The sequence below is a fragment of the Chamaea fasciata genome, unplaced genomic scaffold, assembly GCF_029207755.1.
Source record: "Chamaea fasciata isolate MVZ Bird 193981 ecotype frontalis unplaced genomic scaffold, bChaFas1.0.hap1 SCAF_10, whole genome shotgun sequence".
Lineage (NCBI taxonomy): Eukaryota > Metazoa > Chordata > Aves > Passeriformes > Sylviidae > Chamaea > Chamaea fasciata.
In genome coordinates this window covers 20,944,698-20,960,147 of record NW_027094095.1, presented here as the reverse complement: position 1 = coordinate 20,960,147, position 15,450 = coordinate 20,944,698, and the positions used below count along the sequence as shown (strand labels likewise).

Below are 15,450 nucleotides of genomic sequence, written 5' to 3'. Positions count from 1 at the left end.
TCATTTGAACACTTAGGCATTAAATTTAATTAATTACCAATGTAACTACCCTGTAAGAATGCAGGGAATTGTTTGTTCTTTTCCTACAGGTTTTTGCTGTTCCTGTGACCACTGGCAATGAACCTTTAGGCTTGCTCCACTTTCGTTTTCATCTAGATGCAGGCTTACTCATAGGTTTTGTAGTTCCTACAGCCCCTGCACAGTAAAGTTCAAAACAGTCTCATTCCCACTTTCTTGATCTTTCAAAGTCACAAATTTATTCCCTTGAAAGACTAAGCCAGGAGAGTACAACTTTTCATAGACTACCACTACGCATCAGCTGTTTCTTCTCCAGGCATCTTATTAACGTGCTAAATATACATATTTGATAGATTTAAAGTGCATTTCAAAGCATTTCTAAGACTTTACACTGTTACTCTAAACCTACCATTAACCTGTCAACACACTGCTGAAATACAACTACAGTTTACCCTACACATGCTTTTCTTTTGGCTTCCTTTATTCAACTTTGTGATATAAGGAATACCCAGATATTCTGCTTTGAATTTACTGTTCGTCAGGGTTTTGTTCTGTAACACTCAGTTTACTATGTCTTGCAATTACATGAACCAATTTACTTTCAAAACTATGCTCACTGTTCAAGCATAAAATGAAAGACTGCCACAAAGTGAAAAATTCATTCTGATTCTCTTACCCTGTCCCAGCAGCTGAATACTTTATCAAGGACTTTGTAAAGATCTCTCAATATAGAGATGCTGCACTACATTCACAGAGCAAAAGGGACAGACCTATTACTCCCTAAGCACATGAGCGTATCTGTCACCTATGCACAGAGACACTTGATTCCCTTTGCATGTTAATTGACTATTCACTTCCAAAACTTCTTCCTCATTAAATTTAAATGCAAATCAATTATGCTCAGCATTATTAACTTCAAGGCTCTCTTCTCACACAGAGTAAAGCCACACATCTCTGCAGTCAGTGCTCAGTCTCCAACAGCCGTGATAAGCAGATGGTGAGGCAAGAGCTCTGTGTATAATACCATTACAGCTCCCAAATATTTTTAGCTCAGAGTCCTCCTAAGTCATATGTGATTTCTATTTATTTTCTAAACTTCAGTGAATTTCTCTTCCATGAACTTTCCTTGTCTTCCCTTGAGCTCCCATAAATTTTTAATATTCAGGCTATCCCACTGATGGTTTTTGTAAGAAGAGAATTCTGTATTTTCATTTTTACAAATGGGTATAAAGACCTGGGAAAAAAGAAAAGGCAAGGTAAGATACCCAATGCAGCTCTCACAGCAACTTAATTTAACGCTTTCTCCATTCTGCCTTCAACTGGCTTTTTTCTGTATCACTTTAACTCTTTTTATTGGCAGAATAAATTTTTTGTGTTTTACTCAGAGCTCCCCCTTCTACTTCAGTTTTTCTGACTTTGCCTGAGATATACTTTCTCAGGGATGAAAAAAAAAGCCTCATGGTATTACTGATGACAGAAAGCTACAACATGCATAAAGCATGCCTTTGCAACTGTAATGTCATAGATGTTGCAAACATACACTCAGCTCTAGTAAAAAAGGTGTATGTTTGTAGTTGCATCTACCCTAATAAAACACATGAAACTTCAAGGCTTTAAACAGCATCTTGCCTTTCCTCATTTTAGTTTTCTGAAACTGAAGTAATTTTGCACAGATTTGACTTTCCTCTTTTGTCTCAGGACAATAGGATTCATGACTATGAGAGTATTTAATATTTCAGAGCAAACTCTGGCCACATTTTAGTAGAATAACAATTAGACCATTTAACCTTTTATATAAAAATACATGTCTGGTTATGGTATCTAAAAGTCTCGATAGTATCTATTTCCATAAATAAAAAGGAGAAACTCATTTTACCATTCCCTGCAAGTACCCTGTAACATCAGGCTAAAGGACTGAAGAAACATTAAAAGGCTCTTCAACTTCCAGGTTCAGCCACTACAGAATTTCACGAAGCACAAGAAAAAAGGAAAAAAAAGATGTACCCTCTACCTTCAGCACATTTTATCACAGATTCAGGAGGCAGAAAGAAGCTGCCAGAAGGTGGGTCAGAGAGTGTGAATTATGTAGTTTCCATACCTATCCTGAGCAAACACAAGCAGATTGCCAGGGTTCAGACACTTCCCTAAATGGCCAACCCATCCCAGCAGTAAAAAACCTGCACTTGCAGTTAAGTTCTTGCTTTGTCTCTGAGCTGCACACCAGGATTGCTCACATACTGTATCAAATGACAACACATTTAGAAACTTCTCATTTGGAGACATCAGATAAAGCTTAGACTAAACGGTTACATTATTTACTATGGGCTTAGACACCAACTTATACAAATACAATACAAAATTGACTTCTTTCCTACTTTATCCCTCCAAAACATTCAGCTACAGAGATATATTTACTCCAAACGTTTATGTCTTACAAGACCAAAACCAGTATGACCAGTAGTTTTCTGAATATGCCACAGATACAGTTTGGAGTCTTTAGAGTATGAATTTGAAAATAATCAATAAAAGCAGTTACAAAGTCAGAAATCATAATGATTCACTTTTTCACATTTAGAAAGATATCGAGCAGAAGACTCTATATATGGTTCTTTTTAATAATAAATCACTTGCCGTTTGCCAGTGATGTCCTAAAAAATCCTTACTGGCTCTTTCTAAGGCACAGTTTTTACGAAGTATTCTAAGGAATTTAAAGCACTATAGTAAAACAAGTGCTGTGCTTATTCCTTACTTAGTACCTCTGAAGAGCTGACATGAAATATTAAGGATTAACTTGACTAATGTAGTTTATATACCATCCATAAAACTGCTTAACCTTTTAAAAAATATTATAGAAGAAAACCCCCAACCCTGACTGGCAGTTACCTTGAAGAACATCTAAAATTTCTGTAAAAAAGTACAAAATTATTCAGCTGTGAACAACTGCATTACTCACAGCACAATGCTGTAGTCATAAAAGAAGAAAAATAAATATAGTAAGAATACTTCTCCTAGGCAGCCTTTGCTGTATCTTGAACACACGAAGCCCTCATAACTCAGTGACATATTATCTCTCCTAGGGCAATAAACAATTAAACACATTCCTTCCTTGAGAACAGCAGGAAAAAAACCCTACATAAAACTCTCCTACCTTTAAAAATTAAGTATCTGAGGACATACCTCTGCTGTAAGATCCTAGAATTAATGGTTACTTTATCTGGTTTATCTCCTTGCTGTTCTGCATAAAGAACCTATCCCAAATTTTGATTATTCTTATTGCCCTTTTCTGTACTAAGTCTAGCAGACAGATCAGTGTGGGATAATCAGATCTGAAGCATGGCCTATGTATGTCATAGATTTTTACTGCAGAATAGTTAATATTTTATGTCATGACCCCTTTCTATTAATACTCAACTCTATTTACTTTTTTTGACACCTAGTGAAAACTGAGTTGATGGCTTTACAGAAACGTCTATCAGAAGACTTTCCTGAGCACTAATAGCTGATTTCAAGTCAGGGTTGGGCTTTTTTGCATAAAGTTCTTTTATTCTTATGCATTACTTCACATTCCTAACAATGAGTTTCTATTTTAATACCCATTTGCTCAGTTTTGTGAGATTCTTCTGACTCAAGACAGTGGTGAAATAAAGAGTCATCAGATTTGTATCACCGCTAGACTAGAGGAGGGTGTTTTTCCTGCAATCACTGTAATAATTTTACTGAAATATCACTATCGGTATTTATCAAAATTGAAATGACCATCTGCCTATTTTGGCTTAAAATGTCCCTCTTAAATCACCAGCTAAGGTGGGTGCTGCTTCCTTTCTGAGTTCTGCATGCACACAGCTTGGATTATCCTTGCTCAATTGAGGAAGACATTAAAACGTTTTTTTAATTAGCTCTAAGTGATAAGAAAGGAGCAACTCTGCAATGTATGTGTATTTAAACAGCCACTATGGAAATAAAAATGTAAATCTGTGTGTGAGGTAACAGAGTCATAATTAAAAATACACTGTCGAGTCCAGGGGCCTATGTCAAAGGTTAACAATTCATTCATTGACAATGAAGGCTACAAAGACAGCAAACAGCTTTTTTACAGACTGAGCCCTCTTTCTGCATCTGGCTCGATATCCAAAGGTTTTCACTGTCACTCCAAGTGGGAAACTCTCATAAGGATCTCGTAATTTTGCATCTGAACTACTGCAATGGTCCTTTCCCTGCCCCTGCCCTATTACATCCATTTAGATACTTCCCAAAAAAGCATTTCCTTCGTTACTGTTTTGTCCTAGACACCGTTTTCCCTCCACCTTCCTATCGCAGCAATCAAAACCACACCCATCTACATTCCCACTCCTTTATCAACAGGGTGGATTCATAGGCTGGTGGTGAGCCTTCAATCATTCTCTCTTTAATTTTGCAACAAGACTTCCCAGGTGAGGTTTCATTTACTGTTAAGTGATTTTATCTATTTAATCTACAACCCCACTCCCCTGTAACTCTCAGGCACATCATTCCTGTTTTTCCCATGGATTTGCTTTTGTATTCAATCCGAGCACACAGTGAGCTGATTTGAAAAACACAAGTCCTTACAAAAGACTCATTTTTCTTCTAGTTTAGCTTCCTAGACAGGCTCACTGTAATGGTGAAAGGAGCACAGGAGCCAGTGGAAACCAGGGCCCACGACTTTGTATTTTGGTGACAGACAGCCCTTGGATCGGGTTTGCTGTAATGTGAAGCCCTGCTCTCACACTCTCCCTTATGCTATATAAGCCTAAGTAGCACAGCTACTCCTCTTATCTAGGAACTCTAAACTTCCATGCTGAGGATAAAAATATTTTCTAACTGCTGCACAGGAACTAATTCCAGCAGGTTATTGTTTCCATCTATCTGTACTGCCCAGCTAAAACCTGTATTATTCTGGAATTGTGAATGCTGGGGAAACATTCTTCATGTCTGTTTCCACACAGCAGAGGTCAGAGCATCATCTTTTACATTTACATTTTCATTGTGGTTAACTGTTCACTTTAATATAAATCTGTTAAAATTCTCTTGAAAACTTAACTGGAATCCAGCTGATGCAAGTCATCACTAACAGAATCTAAGGCACAAAAAGAGGCATCTGAGGAGAAAAAAAAAAAAAACAACAACCCTGCAAACTTTCTGTATTCTTTTCTGTTATTGATTCAAACCCCATGGCTCTTCTTGACATCTCATCATGGAAATATGGTCAGTGAAGGTCAAAAAAGCAATAATTGTCCACAATTCAACAGAAGCTAATTTTTAAGTATTAGAAAAGCAAACTTTTGTTTCAAGGCAGTTGCAGGAGTGAACCAACCAGGGAAGCTACACTACAGCCCACACAAAGGAAGGGCCCATTTAAAGGGAGAGAAACAGAACTTGAGTTGGAGCTCATGCCACTGCAGATCAGGCCTGCTGACAGAACAGACAGCATGAGAAGAAATGTCCACATGATTATTTGGTCCAAGTCATATAACAAAGCCGTAGTGACACATGAATCAAAACTGAAAACGGGACCAAGAATATTACACAGTAAGCTTCTGCAGAGCTCTCCTGTTTCTCACAGAGAGTCTCCTGACCTTTTGGGATGGTTTCTTTGAGGGAATTTCTTTGGCCAAGTAAATATAGACATAAAACAATCTGAGAAGTGTTTTAAAAGGGTAACTGATCTAACTGCAACTAATTCAATTATGAGATACACCCTAAAAGCAGGACACAAAGGTCTGATCACCAGAGTTGCCTCTCAAGTGGAAAATCAATGAGACATGAGTCACAAGGGATAAAATGACAGTAACTGGCCTGCCTTTACCTCCAGAACACAAAAGAGAGGCAAAACATTCTCTCTCTATGTTCAGAATGCTGATCGAAGGGAAAAATAATCCTCCATGTAACAGGTGAATTTCCAATAAAACTGCTTCTGGGCTGGAACTAACCAGAGATACTTTCAGATCAAGACAGATGTAACTGAAATTCATCTGTATTAAGAAGAAATCTGTTACCTGTACTGTTGGTGTGGGTGGGGTTGTTTGGGTGGGTTTTTTGTTTGTTTGCGTTGGGTTTTTTTTGAGGTGTAGTCAGAACAAGAACAAAGGACTGCCTATCAAGATCTTAACAGCAACAAATCTCTTCCTGTATACCTGTATAATCTGACTGGTCTTGACAGCAAACTGTACTCCAAAAAGGCAATCCATTTATGAGAACAGAGGATTCTCAAGGATTTGCAAAATTCACTTTGGTTGAACAATTCAGACCTCCAATATACACGTCAAGACTTCACTCTGGGATGGGAGAGGTGCAGGAAGTTTTATTTGCACTAGGACATCATACCAGGAGTGAATGTTTCTCACTGTTCTATTCAGCACTGGTTGGCAGATAACAGATACGTGAAGAACCTTTTTCATCTCAAGTATTTTAGGAATCCTCTTAACAAAGGATCACTGAATTCCCATGATCCAGAAAAATTTTCACCTGACCTCACTTAAGAGAAATTATGTAACTACACTTTATTCTGTCAGAAACCACTTACCCACAGATGGATTTAAAACTATCCACGCACATATGAAAAGTAATTGCACTATAGCAGCCTCTACAATAATTCTGTGAATAAAGATTTTGTTCAGTCTTTCTGCCTTTTTTAGAATGCACTGAATATAGCAAAATTTCCAGAAAACTGATGCAATAAACATCACGATTCCACTGAAAATAAAACACTGAAAATAAAAAAAAACCCATAAGCTACACTGGCTTCTCATTTTGCCCATTTTCCCAGGGCTAAATAAATAAACAGACCTGAACCAAACAAAACCAGGAATGCTGACTAGTGAGAAGACCTGAGAACATCTAGTTAGCTTTCTTTTTCCTGAAGCCTAGCTTTTAAGGAAATCCCCAAAGAACAGTGCTGGCAGCATAGCAAGGCACAGAAATATTGTCAAATCTTTTCCAGTGGCAATTAGACAGATTAGTTACTAACAAAAGCAATACAACCATGTATCCTTAACCAGTAAAACGTGCTGCTACTTATACTCTGACTTTTAAAGACATGGACATAGAAAGCACAAGTAAATGAAAAAAAATAATGGGTACAAAAGATGTACTAACATATTCTAAATTTAGAATTATTAGTAAGGTACAATTTTTGAAGTTGCTGTTTTTTTTTTTTTTACATTGGAAATAGGAAAATAACCCAAAGCAAACAAACCACAATATGTCGTTTGTTTGCTGAAATGTTAACAGCTGAAATGTTAACAGCTGAAATGTTAACAGCTTTCTACTCCAAATCTTTGATCAGTCACCACCTCTACACCACTCCAGTCACCCTTGCAGGACGTGCCTCTCCAAACTCCAGGTTAAAGCTGCCTTTTCCAGGTGTCTGACAATGGCACCTCAGTTCAGCTCTTCAGGTGGAGCTCAGGGAACAGGTGCATCTGCCTCTGCCTAAGACTTCAGCCCTTGTGCCCTGACTACATGAGATACCACGATTCCTTTGTAGCAGGCTACAAAAAAGCCTCTGTACTGCAGTGATACACAGAAGGAAAATCCCCGGAAGACTTAAAGTACTTGAGAAAGGGAACAAATTCCTTTTCTGACATCAATCTAATATGGTGAACGGTGTTTACATTCTTCTTTTATTGACTTCCAGGTGTATGTAAGCAAACACAACACCAGGATCTAAACCCAGTGCCCTGTTAGTTACCAACACTTTGTTTCTCACTGGTTTAGTCACAATTTCCCATCAATTATAACAAAGATAATGCCGATAGCCTGTGCAGTGAAAGTACACATCAAGTTTAATCCATATAACTGGTGAGATGGAAGAATGCACTAAAAGTCTAATTACAATTAAGCTATAATAGACTGAAAGCATCATTTTATGTTAATCCTCTATGCTCTTTTTAAATTGTTGGGAATGTGACACTTGTTTCCCTTTAACCCTTTCCAGAGCACAGACATTTGTGACACAAAGCCTATCCTTCACTTGCCCTTAACCCTGAGGCAGCTTTGTCAAATTTCAAAAATCAGAAATGCTTGAACAAAGTCACATGCCATGTAGGCAGTTGATTTTGAATAGAAAAAATGCAGAATAAAGCATTAAACTTAATTTAGTTCCAAAAGTTCTATCAAATTTTTCAGTACTTCTAACTCTAAAAGCTTTAAAGCATTTAAATCATGTCAAGGTTGGCTCTTCCAGTTTAATCAAGTATTTTTAAATCCCCTATAAGAGTCCCAAAGGAAAAATTTTGTCTAAAACTGGTCTCTGTAATAGACAGGATACATTTCTGTTCAAGCTTATTTATACTGCTACTACATAGCAATGGGCATGAAAGACTGAAATCTATTCCTAATACATGGAACACAAACCGAATTTAAATAACAATATATTTATGTAACAAACCCTTCAGGAACCTTATGGCTTTATCAGTGGTGACTAACCCTCAACACGCATGTCTCAGATATTCACTGTAATCTCAGTTTTACAGAGGTGAAGTTGCATGGTGTGCTCTGTTTTAGAGCCTGCAATGGCTACTTTAGAGCCACTCCCTGGCACATTAGAATTTATCTTCTGAGCTTTGCTTCTATTGAATGAAGTCTTCTGAAAGACTTGGAGTCTAGCTCAGTTTCTTTCCTCTGGATCACTAAAACCACCTAAAGACAAGTCGAAGATATCAAATCTACAATGAAGGCTCTATTGAAGTTATCTTCTATATTACATTACAGATGGATTAAAAAATACTTTATAAAAACCCTTTAATGAATATATTTGGTAGAGGCTTTTTTGCTAAATCCTACAACTGTTACATCACTATTTTTTTTTCTCCACCATGTTGTTTTGTTGTTTTACTTTTAAACCATGACCAGCAATATTACAAAAATCAAAAAATGAGGGAAGATCTAATGCTACACAGTCATCTTACTTTCTACGCCAAGGACAGAAAACTACACCTCAATCACCTCTAAAAGGAGGTTATTTAACCTTTTCTAGAGCACTTTCAGCAATAGATATCCCATTACTTCCCTCAGATATAGAACCCTGTGATTATCTGTCCTGGACAGATCATCTTTCCTGGAGCTGGAAAGTTTTTCCTGACATCAAAATCTCTTTCTGTGCTCTTTAGGACTATTATTTCGTATCCCACCTAGAGAGAACAGTTTCTTACACTATTCTCTGTTACAAACTTTACCATATTTGAAGCCTATTATTACGTCTCCTACCTCTGCTAAAGACTAAACAAGTACAATTCTTTCAGTCCTTCCTTAAAGGTCATTATTGCAATTCTCCTCTAAATACTGTCAGCTGGTGCAAATCTGTTTGGAGCAGAGTAACAAGAACAGAGACACTGCATTATCCCAGGCCTGACACTAAGCACTGCAGAGCAACTTCCCTCCCACAGGCAAAAAGGATCCTGTCCACAAACCCCAGTGAGGCTCCTGGCTTTTCACAGAATTGTCACCACCCCACGGTGTTCCTGTTGTGATACAGCTGCTTATTTACAGAACTGCTGCCCAGACAAGTGTTTTTCATATTTAAATTTATTCTTTCTAGCCAAAGGTCCTGTTTTGTGTTTCTCTTTACTGAACTGCATCCCATACAGTTCAGGTCACCCATCCAGTCTTCCAAGACTATTTCTCATGAATGCTTGTATTCCCTCCCAGATTTGTCCTGTCAGGCAATTAGTAAATCTGCTTTGTTCTATCACCCAGGCCACAGAATGAAAAAATAAACAGGAATAAATTCAGAAAATACAACTGCACAAGACACACCCATGCCTTTAACCTGAAATGATCTTAAAGCATTTATTTAATAAGTAATTAAGCAGCATGGCAAAACTTTTCTGACAGTATCTATCGCTGATGTTTCTAGATTCCTTGGCTGTGGAGATAACATTCCTAACTTCAACACTATTGCACAGGCAGAGCATGTTTCAAACACAAACATACACGGGTGGTTCTGTCACTCTCCTCTCTCTTTAATTCATTTCTGTGTGGCATAGTAACCCAGTTGCATAGCTCCTCCAATTTGCAATTTGGGCTATCTCCCTGTTTTTCCTTCCTAAACTAGAGACACTTCAATTCACACAAAAAACCCTGCACCACTAGCTCTGAAAAATTCAGCTTTCATGTATATATATATATATATATATATATATATATATATATATATATATATATATGCTAATAAAACTAAAACATCAGCAAAAAGCAGGACGTTATAATTTACGTATCGACAGGTAAACTCTCAGGAACACGCCTCTCCGACTTTCAAATTTTCTAACTGAAGTGTTTTAAACAAAGTTAGAATCATCCTTTTTAGGCAAAAAAATCAGCTACTTCTCATGACAAGAGATTATTAAAATCCCACTTCTGTGCTACCAACATATCAAGATGAGCTTTTACACTTCCTAATGATACTTTGTCAGCATGTGTGCACCTCCAATCAAAACAAACATTTGTGTTTAAATATTGTACTTAAATCTGAACTACTAAAAACATCTTTGAAATCTTGGACAATCAAATAGTCCATCTTGCCAACATTCATATCCCTATGTCATGTTCATACATCCCATGTCCTGTGATGAGGTTCAGAAGACCAGAAAAGCTGGAGAGAAGCTAACAGCAACCTAAAACATTGCTACAAGGAGAATCAACTCTTTTCAGAAACAACAAGAGACAAAGCAGTCAGCTGTATGCAAAGCAAAAATATCGAAATTCGGTGCCAGGTAGAACTTTAACCATGGGGTGGGTGATGGAGCTGCGGAAATGAGCAACACCAGGAGGAACTCTGCCACCAGAGGGAATGATCCCACTGTGCTTCCACAGGGCAGAGGGGGGAATCATTGAGCTTTATGGATTTCTATGTTCAACTGAATTCATTTACAAGCATCAGAACACTGAAGTAACTTTAAAGAACAGTTATTGTAAGTTAAGCTACTCAGCCTTCGCAAGAAGACACAACCAATTGCCTGTAAAGGGAAAGCAAGCCATTAAATGCAAAACTGTTAATAAATACTCAAATTTTCAACACAAACCATGTAAAAGTTATCAACCTACTACGCTACAAACCCCAGGTGTTTTGATTACAAAGCTGCACTCCAAAAGGGAATCCTTTTAAAGGTGTTTTTGCTTGAAACACAAGTGGCCAGTAAGAACACAACATTTAATGTTCAGCTCTACACTTTAGAAGTGTCTTTTAGAGCTACTCAAACAGAAGGAAGGTTCTCAGAAAACTGGACCTACCATGATGGTTCCTCTACAAACACAGCAGTTTTTCAGCCACAAACCATATTTACAGTGTACTTAGAACTGGAACAATACACCCTGAAGTGTTAAAGTTTACCAGGAGCAAATTCTTATCAGCAGCAGCTTGACTTCCAGCAAAGAACACTTAATTTGGAAACTAAAAAAAAACCCAAAAAACCCACCTTACTACATAAGTGAGAAAGTTTCTCAATTTCTGCAACTTCACTCCCGCCTACACAAGTGCCAGAGTTTTTCTTCCTCAAGGTTTTTAAGGACAAGGTCTACAAATATCTGTCTGGAATAATTCAAGCAGTTTTAAACCAATCTGAGAGAAAGGGAACAATAGGTTCTACAGTACCACATTTCTAGAACAGTGAGTACAATTTATATACATGGATGCAAGTGCCAAATACTTGATGAATAAATTCTCTCTTGCAAATCTGATTCCTTAAGACCAGAGAGACCTGTATCAGCAGTTCCCACATACTTTGGGAAAACCAAAACAAAGCAAACTTCAATAGATTAGCTCAAGAGATCTTAAAGGGGAATTTGGAAATGTGAAAGGTAATTTAAAAGAAGAAGGAAAAGAAAAATACAAAACACTAAACAAGAAAAAAAGCACAACTGGAAGCAGGGCAGACTGCAGACTCCAGCTCCAGCTTCCAAGTACTTTTAGGAACATTAAGAAACACATTTCTTATTTCTCTGATGGCAAAAAAGCAGAATACAAGTCTTTCCACTTTGTATCAACCACACAACTATAATTGACCAGAAGTTAACCTAAAATGATCTGGAAGAAGCAGATACAGACAAATGGACCAAAAAAACCCCCCAAACCAGCCAACCAACAAAACCCTACCAGAACTTAAAGTCTCCTGGAAATAGTGGGAGTGTAAAGCTTTCATTGTGTGTGAGGCCATGGACAGCCTATCTCACTGTGTAATCTCACTACACAAGTATGTTAGAAACACTGATAAACATCAGAGCAGTCACATGCTGCTCAGCTGTAGAACAAAAGCCCTTATTAGGACACATTCCCAAATTCTGTGAAATAAAGGTCTAGTTTATTTTTGCACATTAAATCCATAATAACACCGAGCCAAAGAATCCTCTTTGCTATTTCTCTTTTTCCAGAAATGTTAAAAGTGATGAGACAAGACATACGATTGAGCTCCATCACTAAATACCTCAATAACTAAGCTATTTAAAATAGCCTCTCACTTTGTAATTATACGCCGGGAATATGCAAGGCAAAGGAAAAATCATTTCAGTTAACAGTGGTACAACTGAGAATTGCAACAACTACCTCTGACAGACTAAACAACCAAAACCATAAATTATCAGCAGTATTTCAGTGTAAGGTCATTCACTGCTGCTCCTTACTGACACACACGGCGGCACTGCATAACACTCCTTCACAAAAAGCCTTTAAATTCAAGCCTGTAAACTCAAGGCTTAGAATTTATTTTTTTTTTTATGGAATAAACATGACAGTCCTGGCAAAAGCCTGAAACCAAAGTTAAGTTCTTAATGACTTGCTAGAAGTCACATGGCAAGCTGACTCAAGCTAAGCCCTTCTAAGGTAATGGGAAATTTATTCAGTAGAGTGACAATTTTCACCTGATAGTTATTTTTTGAACATTTTCCCACATACTCTTTAAAGAGATTAATTTTTCTCTCCTGCTGTTTAACACACACCATGGAGGTTTTTTTTTTCCTTACACTTTTTTCCATTTCTGATTAAGCAAATATTACTACTATTAATCCAAAAGACAGTACAGTAAGATTAAAAGATGCTTCAAAACAAACCACAACAGTACCTTGTCAACTTCTTTTCTGAAAAGCTACACTTGCTTATATAAAGAATCACATTTTCCTAATCCCAAACCTACCAGTCCCTACTAGATGACCAGTCCTTGGAGCAGCTAGGACGGGAAGCAAGTATCTAACCATAGGTCAGAAATACACCCAAAAAGCATGCTCTTAAAAGGCTGCACAAGTCAGTACTTAATGTAAAATACAGGGCACACGTAGAGCTTCACTTAAAAGCCTCAGCAAACAATCACTACGTAGTGATTAGTATAGCATAATGACAATATCAATGGAAAACATGCAAATGTATGTTCAACCATGGAAGAATTACTACAGATTTTCTTTAATAATAACTGGAAACATATCTACAAAATAAAATTCAGAACGCCAAAGCCTCAAGAACATATTCCTTTATAAAAATTTACTCTCTGTTATGTGTTAGCCTAGAACCAGATTAGTAAAATACTCCAAGACTACGAAAACTGCCAACGTTACTGGATAATAACAAGGACAGAATACAAAACACCGTAAGGAAAAAGAACCATATGCTCTCCCTTAAAACAGATCAGGATTAGGAGACAAAGAGAATATTGCTCAGCTGGGACACTTGGATACGACTGGAATAATTTTTCTAAATACAAGAGAAAACAGAACTGTATGTTACAAGTTTGCGATGCGACGGGAGGATATATCACAGCCTCCATGGAGAGCAGACTTGGGATGTTAAGGAGCTCTCTTTTGGAGCCCTGCATCCTCAACCATCAGCGCCCCGGTCCCTGCGGGGCCGGCGCCGCTGGGGCAGCACAGCACACACCCTGCACCCAGGGGTGCAGGGCAGGCCGGGCCGGCGGGACACCGCCGGGGGCCGAGGAAGGGCCCGGGAGCTCCGGGTGCGAACACGGGCCGGCAGCCACGGGCGCCGCACGGCCGGGGCAGCGCCGGGACCTCGGGGACACGCGGCGCGGGGGTGGCACAGCGGGGACAGCCCGCGGGGCTCCGCGGGGCATCCGCGCCTGGCGGGCCGCGGGCGGGGGCGGGGCGGCGCGAGGGAAGCGGCGGGACGGGGAGAGCCCGGGGCGGGGAGGGAAGGGGAGGGGAGGGGGGGGCGGCCGCGGGGCAGGCACGGGGTGATGTGAGGTGAGGCGGGGCAGGGCCGGGGCGGGGGGAAGAGGCGGCGGCGCGGAGCCAGCGGCGCTCCCCGGGGCGCGCGCCCCGCCCGCTCCCGAGCGCCCGTTCCCCGGCGGGAGGGGCGGCGGGTCCCGGTCCCGCCCCCGGCCCGGTACCATTACCCAGCGCGCCCAGCGCCGCCGCCATCCCGCACCCGGCCCGCTCCCGCGGGGGCCGCGCGACCTCGCGAGACTTCCCGCCGTCCTTCCCCGCCCGCCCCCTGCCCCCGCCTCCCGCGGCCCGGCCCGCGCGCGCGCACAGTGCCCGCGCGCGGCCCAGACACAACATGGCGGCCGCGGCGCCGCGCACGTGCCTCGGGCCCGCCGCGCCGGGCGCGCGCACACGTAAAGCCGGGGGGGAGGCGGGGCCGCCGCGCAGGCGCGGGAGGCGCCACCGCGGGCCAGCTGATTCGAACGGGGCGCGCGAGCCGCCACCTCCTCCCCGCACGCGCTGGTCACGTGGGGGCTTCCCCCGCTCGCTCCCTCCTCCTCCTTCCCCCTCCCCGCGCGGGTTCCGAACTCGGCACCGCCCGGGCCCCCCCCCCCCCCCCCCGCCCCTTGCCCCGGCGCCGCGCCGGGCCCTCACCTGCCGCCCGCTCCTCGGCGCGGACGGGCCGCGCGGCCCCGCGCGCCGCTCGCTCCCTCCGTGCCGCCCGCACCAGGCGGCGGCTCCGCACAGCGCCTGCTCCCCTCAGCGCGGCGGCGGCTCCTTCCGCTTCCTTCCCCTCCCCCCCGCGCTGCGGCGGGACCCGCTCCCTGCAGCTCCCCCTGCCGGCGGAGCGCGGCGCGGCCGGGCAGGTGTCCGGCGGGGCGCCCTGAGGGCCGGGGACGGCTCCGCCCGCGCGGGCGGCAGCTCTGCGCGCCCCGGCCGAGCCGCCGGCAGCGCGGGAACGCTCCAGGGCCGCTGTGCCGGGAAGGGGACGGGGAGCGCGGCTAGGGGGCAGCGCTCTGCTGGCTGGAAGGCCTCCTGCCCTCACCTGCCAGTTTCGTGCCCCCAAAAGCGGGGCTGATCGGTTCGCAGCTCCTGAGCAACTTCCAGCGCCGTCTCCCGACTGAGCTCAAGAAGTGCCACCAGAACAGGCTCCGTGGGGTACTCCAGCCCTCTGGATTATGACTAAAAATTAATCGATTGCGCCTTCAAATTTCTTACTGCGGTGCTGCCTGGTTCTCAGCTCACCAGCATGCGATCGCCAAGAGTTACTAC

General features: G+C 41.8%; 1 protein-coding gene across 4 annotated transcripts in view; it reads right to left on the bottom strand.

The window, feature by feature from the left end:
- ZZZ3 (zinc finger ZZ-type containing 3) overlaps positions 1-14,965 on the bottom strand; it is a 56,648-nt gene extending 41,683 nt beyond the window's left edge. For 2 of the 4 annotated variants that reach the window (XM_066192614.1, XM_066192618.1), the window contains exon 1: positions 14,833-14,965. The gene's annotated coding sequence lies outside the window, so the exon portion shown is untranslated. Of the gene's footprint in view, positions 1-11,450; positions 11,473-14,369; positions 14,400-14,832 lie in introns of those variants that run through there. The other 2 variants (XM_066192616.1, XM_066192617.1) reach the window with 2 other exon arrangements.
- Positions 14,966-15,450: the final 485 nt, after the last annotated feature.